This window comes from Girardinichthys multiradiatus, chromosome 18 (assembly GCF_021462225.1).
Source record: "Girardinichthys multiradiatus isolate DD_20200921_A chromosome 18, DD_fGirMul_XY1, whole genome shotgun sequence".
NCBI lineage: Eukaryota > Metazoa > Chordata > Actinopteri > Cyprinodontiformes > Goodeidae > Girardinichthys > Girardinichthys multiradiatus.
The window spans coordinates 51,816,915-51,824,029 of NC_061810.1; positions in this window are offsets into that span (position 1 = coordinate 51,816,915).

Below are 7,115 nucleotides of genomic sequence, written 5' to 3' on the forward strand. Positions count from 1 at the left end.
AAATGGAGGATTTCATCTGGTTTATTTTTCCTATGAATGATTTAGGCCGCGTATTTCTCACCGTTGGCCAGCCGTAAACAGACCATCTCCATGGAAACGCATCCACATTTAACGGGATTTGGTGAACCAAATATTAGGCGTCTTAAAACCTGAGACCTAAACGTACTCCAACCACCTCATCCTGTTTGGTGACATGATGACTGTATTAACGCTCATTAAATCAGCGTTTCAAACTAAAAAGATATGGATATAGAGGCTAACATTAATTATAAAGCTAAATAAACGGTTCGTGCCTCGGAGGGCGCCATTTGATCACAGCTTCCAGTCGGTATTTGGGTAAAGGGACATTCGCGGTTTGTTGAGGAAACTAGACTCCATAGACATAGATTCATCTGTAATCATTGCTCATTAATCCGCTACAGGTCTGACCATCCTAATTGAATCTATTGTAATCCCGACGCATCAAAAAGCGAGTTGCGGAATGAAAGCTACAAATCCGCTGCTGGAGGTACAATTTGACTACGTTTTACCGCCGTGTGTGTGCCTACTGGAAGCCCGGTGGGTTTATACGGAAACAAGTCGTATTTTAAGAATTGAAAAATGCTGATATACAACACACAGCGTGAGTTCCGAGATGATCTGTAAACGGTAAACCCAGGAAATAGTCCATGCCCAGCTCAGAAACAATGGCGGGCGGCCACACGCGTTAGCCGGCCTTACCTTCTGTTAATTTCTCTGACTCCGCTTCGAGAAGACCGAACTCCAGCAGTCTCTATCAGAAGCCTGTGGTCGTACCGTAATGACAAGGGAACAAATTTAAGTGATAAATTTGCTTAACCGCCGCAAACGTTAATCTAACTCCTGCATGTCTTTCCACAGCGACTTCACCTCTAACGGCTAGCAGATTCTTCTTCTTCTTCTTCTTGTTGGTTTTATTGGCGGTTGGCAACAAACGTTTAGTAGCATTACCGCCACTTACTGGTATGGAGTGTGGTTCGTGTCGGTCTATCTATTTATATATATATATATTTAATTCTACAAATTAAATAAATAAATATATCTTACCTATATGTATATATGTATTACATTGTATTCTACCCTTCTATATCCTCCATACTTTCACAATTTTATCTACTATAATCAAATTCTATGAAATAATTTTGTTTTCTTTAAAAAACGAATCACTATTTGTATATGTTTACTCCCTAAATTCTTCCTCAAAATATCTAATAAATTAACCTTTTCCTTAATACCTTCAAACTCTCTCCTCATATATCTTCTTTCTCTTTCATATTTATGACATTCTAATATAACATGTTGTATTGTTTCATATTTTCCACAGTAGTCACATTTACCAGTATCATGCTTTTGAATTTTAAAAAGTGTATAATTAAGTCCTGTATGCCCAAATCTCAACCTTGTTATCACTCTTTCCTCCTTTCTATTTCGTCTTCCATTTCTTCTTTCTCCTACTATCTTCTGAATTTTATAAAACCATCTTCCTGTTTTTTCTTCATCCCATCTTTTTTGCCATTTTTCCATCAGCTTTCCTTGAACAATATTCTTTCCCTCAGATTTACTTGTTTTAACTATAAAACTAATAGGATTTTGAATTATCCTCTTTGCTATTTTATCTGCCCTCTCGTTTCCTTCTACTCCAATATGTGCTGGAACCCACACAAATATAACTATCAAGCCCATTTTTTGTATTCTGTATAATGTATGAAATATTTCTAATAAAATGTCCATCCTACTATCTGATTGATTATATTTTAAACTTAATAATGCAGAGCTTGAATCTGAGCAAATGACTGTTTTTAATGGTTTTATGTCTTCTACCCATTGTAAAGCTAATAATATAGCCAATATTTCTCCTGTGTATACTGATAAGCCGTCTGTAATTCGTTTTCCTATTTTTAGATTGAATTCTGGTACTACAAAAGCTATTCCTACTTTTCCATTTATTTTTGATGCATCTGTATATATTTGAATATATCTATAATAATTATTTAAATGTATCTGTACTGAATAACTATCTACTATGGAAGATTTATCTTGCTTCTTTTCCATTATTGACATATCTACTGTTGCTTCTGGTAGAATCCATGGTGGTATAATTGATATTGGTGATGTTTGACTAATTTCTAAATCAATCATTTTAAATTCTTTTTCTTTATTTTCAATTGTCCATCCAAAACTCTTCATTTCTTTCTTTTCTTTTTCCCAACATGGATTTAAAATTTGGCTAGCAGATTCTTCTTCTTCGGATGATTTTATGTGGTTGGCAAAAGAGTTTGATGATACATTAGCGTCTCAAGCTGACCAGAGGATAGAACTGCAGGTTCGTCTCATAGTTTATTGTTAAAGACCTGAAAAAACCCATTATTGTTTCCTTTTTATTTAAAAACGCATATTCTTTGTTTTACATCTGTACTTTTTAAACTTGGCCAGTAAAAGAAAAGTAGTAAAAACGTTTCACCCAGACTATCACTGTCTGAAGTGTACCATCATATGAACATAGACATCATCCATCCTCTATACACGCTAATACTTGCAGGGTCACGTGGAGATGGTGCATATATTCAATGGACTAGATGTGAGGTACACCCTGGCCAGGTCCTTAGTCCACCAGGAAAACACATAGAAACAACCACATTCATCTCTAAGGGCTCATTCAGAGTGATCATTTGACACAAATGTCTCGTTTTTGGCATGGCAGGAAGCCGGAAAAGCCAGAGAGAACCTGGGCATGCAGGGGGAAAACATGCAAACTCTGTAAGAACAGGGGTACCCAAATCCAGTCCTCGAGAGCTAGCTATCCTGCAACATTTAGATAGATCCCTGCTCCAACACATCTGAATCAAATGAATGGCTCCTTATCAAGCATCTGCAGAGCTGAATAACATGCTGTAAGGGAATTCAGCCATTTGATTTAGATATGCATTTTAAAGTTGCAGGATGGTAGCTTTTGAGAACTGGACCTAGGCACCTATGGTATAAAATCACCGTAGGTTGGAATTCAAACCCAGGCCCTTCTTGCTACAAGGCAACAGTGCTTTCAGAATAGCTGAAAGAGTTAAAGGAAAGCTTAACAAGATGGTTGGTAGCATGTCACTCTCAACATGTCTAAAGATTTTCCTCATACTGTTCCTGCAGTTTAAAGTCATGTCAATGGCGCCAGAGAAAATTCAGGATTGGCCAGTTTTCTGTAGATCATCGCTCCCTACTTTCCCCACCATTACATGTTTCCATGCACCATTCTGTCACTCTAACACATTTCTTTAGTCAACAAAATCAACTACTTGGAAAGTGGTGGACCTTAAACTAAAGGATTTCTAGCCATCACCATCATTACAATAAGGCTATTTTGGAAGAATGGTCTTCATCTTAGTGCCAGCAATGCGAACCAAACTCGGAGTCCAACATGCACCTGTTCCCAGTGCATGTTGGACTCCGGCAGGGCTGCCCTTTGTCACCGGTCCTGTTCATAACTTTTATGGACAGGATTTCTAGACGCAGCCAAGGGCCGGAGGGGGTCTGGTTTGGGGACCAGTGGATTTCGTCTCTTCTTTTTGCACATGATGTGGTCCTGCTGGCCCCCTCTACCCAAGACCTACAGCATGCGCTGGGGCGGTTCACAGCCGAGTGTGAAGCGGCTGGGATGAAGATCAGCTCCTCCAAGTCCGAGGCCATGGGGGAAGCAGTGCTTCGGCAGCACTGTTAACAGTGGGGGTTGGGAGCTGCTGACCTCAACTGGGGACATTATCGAGTGGTGGAAGGAGTACTTCAAGGATCTCCTCAATCTGGCGGTCACGCATTTCCCAGGTGGAAGCAGAGGCTGGGGACTTTTTCAGCACTCAGGCTAAAGTCACCGAGGTGGTTAAAAAGCTCCGCGGTGGCAGGGCTTCGGGGGTGGATGAGATCCGCCCTGAGTACCTCAAGTCTCTGGATGTTGTTGGGCTGTCATGGTTGACACGCCTCTTCAACATTGCGTGGCGGTCGGGGATCACACTCCTCAGCCTCCCTGGTAAGGCCTACGCCAGGGTATTGGAGAGGAGAGTCCGGCCGATAGTCGAACCTCGGCTTCAGGAGGAACAGTGTGGTTTTCGTCCTGGCCGTGGAACACTGGACCAGCTCTATACCCTCTACAGGGTGCTCGAGGGTTCATGGGAGTTTGCCCAACCGGTTCACATGTGTTTTGTGGACCTGGAGAAGGCATTCGACTGTGTCGCTCGTGATGCCCTGTGGGGGGTGCTCCAGGAGTATGGAGTCGGGGGCCCTTTATAAGGGGCCATCCGTTCCCTGTACGAGCGGAGCAGAAGTTTGGTCCGCATTGCCGGCACTAAGTCGGACTTGTTCCCGGTGCATGTTGGACTCCGGCAGGGCTGCTCTTTGTCACCGGTCCTGTTCATAACTTTTATGGACAGGATTTCTAGGAAGATCAGCTCCTCCAAGTCAGAGGCCATGGTTCTCGACTGCAAAAAGGGTGGCTTGCCCTCATCAGGTTGGAGGGGAGTTCCTGCCTGAAGTGGAGGAGTTCAGGTATCTTGGGTTCTTGTTCACGAGTGAGGGGGGAATCTAGCGGGAGATTGACAGATGTGTTGGTGCAGCTGCCGCAGTAATGGGGGTGCTGTGCCGGTACGTTGTGGTGAAGAGAGAGCTGAGCCGAAAAGAGAAGCTCTCAATTTACCTATGGCCATGAACTTTGGGTCATGACCGAAAGAATGAGATCCCGGATACAAGCGGCTGAAATGAGCTTCTTCCGTAGGGTGGCCGGGCACTCCCTTAGAGATAGGGTGAGGAGCTCGGCCATCCGGGAGGAGCTCGGAGTAGAGCCGCTGCTCCTCCACATCGAGATGAGCCAGTTGAGGTGGCTCGGACATCTATATCGGATGCCTCCTGGACGCCTTCCTCGGGAGGTGTTCCAGGCATGTCCCACCAGGAGGAGGCCCAGGGGACGGCCCAGGACACGCTGGAGGGACTATGTCTCTCGGCTGGCCTGGGAACGCCTTGGGCTCCCCCTGGAGGAGGTGTCTGGGGAGAGGAACGTCTGGGTGTTTCAACTGAGTCAGCTGCTTCTGTGACCTGGTCTCGGATGAAGCGGAAGACGACAATGATGAGTTTTCAAATGTTAACTTCATTAATTTAGGGAAGAAAAGTTAACCAAACCAGCCAATATAATTGTAACCTCTTTTACATTATTTACATGAAGTAAATGCCATTAACCACACCTTTGGTAGTTCAATTTCTCTGCCCACACCCAGATCTGATTACTGACTCAAAGAATCTTAAACAGAACCTGTCTGCCAACATGAAGTGGGCTAAGAGATTTGAAAAAGCAACACATTATGCCCCAATCCAAGGAACTTCAAGAACAGATAAGAAAAAATGTCATGGACTTCTATCACAGTCAACCTCCATCAGCAGCCTCAGATTCACGTCAAGACATACACCCCTATTACATTTTACCAAACCACTCCCCTTGGCAACTCAATCTGTTGAGTGGAGGGCACTCTGAGGCGCAGCACCCAATGATCAAACCGGTTCTCTTCCGAAATATCAACACCTCTAATAAAAACTGTCAAAGCCTGGAGTCCAGTACTCTTTCCTGTTCCAGCACATTTCAGCATTTATGCACACAAACAAAGTGTGCTAACAGTGCCAACTGATGTGCATGAATTGACAAGAAGCACCACACCACTCCTGATGGGAGTTCCCATTAAGGCTTTGGGACTCCAGAGAACCACCAGAAGAAACATTATCCAAAAATGGAGAAAACATGGAACAGTGGTGGACCTTCCTAGGAGAGGCCGGCCTATCAAAATTACTCCAAGAGCTCATCGACGACTCATCCAGGAGGTCACAGAATAACCCAGAACAACATCTTAAAACCTCACCTGTCTCAGTTAAGGTCAGAGGTCATGATTCAACAATATGAAAGAGTGACTGCGCAAAAATTGCCTCCATGGAGAAAAAACCAAACAGCTTTATGATCTTCATGGTTTTTGGAAAATATTCTGTGGACTAAAGAGACAAAAAGTGGACCTGTTTGGAAGGAGTGTGTCACGTTACATCTGCTGTAAAACTAACACATCATTTCAGGGAAAGAACATTATACTGACAGTGAAAGGTGGAGGTGGTGGTAGTGTGATGGTTGTTGCTTCAATACCTGGAGGATGTGCTGGAACCGTGAATTCACTGAGCAATGACTTCTGGTCTCTACCAGAAAATCCTGAGAGACAATGTTTGGCCATCTGCTCATGGCGTTAGGTGCAAGCACACTTGGGTTATGCAGCAGGACAATGATGCAAAACACACAAGGAAAGGCCACCTCTGAATGGGTAAAAAATGAAGGTTTCAGAGTGGCCTAGTTAAAGTCTGGACTTGCCCTTTGATAGAGTTGCTGTGGCATAACCTTAAACAGGTTGTTCATGCTGGAATTATGGCTGACTTAAAACAATTCTGCAATTAAAACAAGAGGAGCGGGTCAAAATTCCTCCTCAGTGACATAAGACTCACTGATAACAAACACTTGATGGAAGTTATTAGTTTTAGGTACGATAACGTTTCCACAGGGGCCCTGTTTTCTGGATAGCTTTTATTACTTAATAAATGAAACCATCATTTGGCAACTACTTCCTGTATTTATTCAGCTGATCTTTTTCCGGTATTACAAACAGTTTGATGATCTGATATATTGATGTTTGACAACAACAGAAGAAATGTGTAAGAGAAGAAATCAGTTTCACAGGACTGCCTCGATGCTGAAGGAAGAGGAAGCTATTCCTGATCATGTCACACATTTTTACGCCATTTTTCTGGAGTTTTTGAGGATCGGACGACTAGCAAACAATCCTGCTAAATCGTAATGAGGGTGATTAAAGGCTTTGCCATTTGTCCACATGTCTGATAAATCAAGATAAAAAATCCTCTTTAGAAACATAGATGTGCCATAATTTAGCCAAAAGAAGAGAAACCATCCAGCTAGCATTTATCAGGTGTCTGTGAATCATTGTTTTTTTTACAGCCAACACAGCTTTCCAGCTTTTTAGGGACACCCGGTTCTGAAGTTCTTCCACATTAATGCAACAATAACGACTTGGACTCATTACACG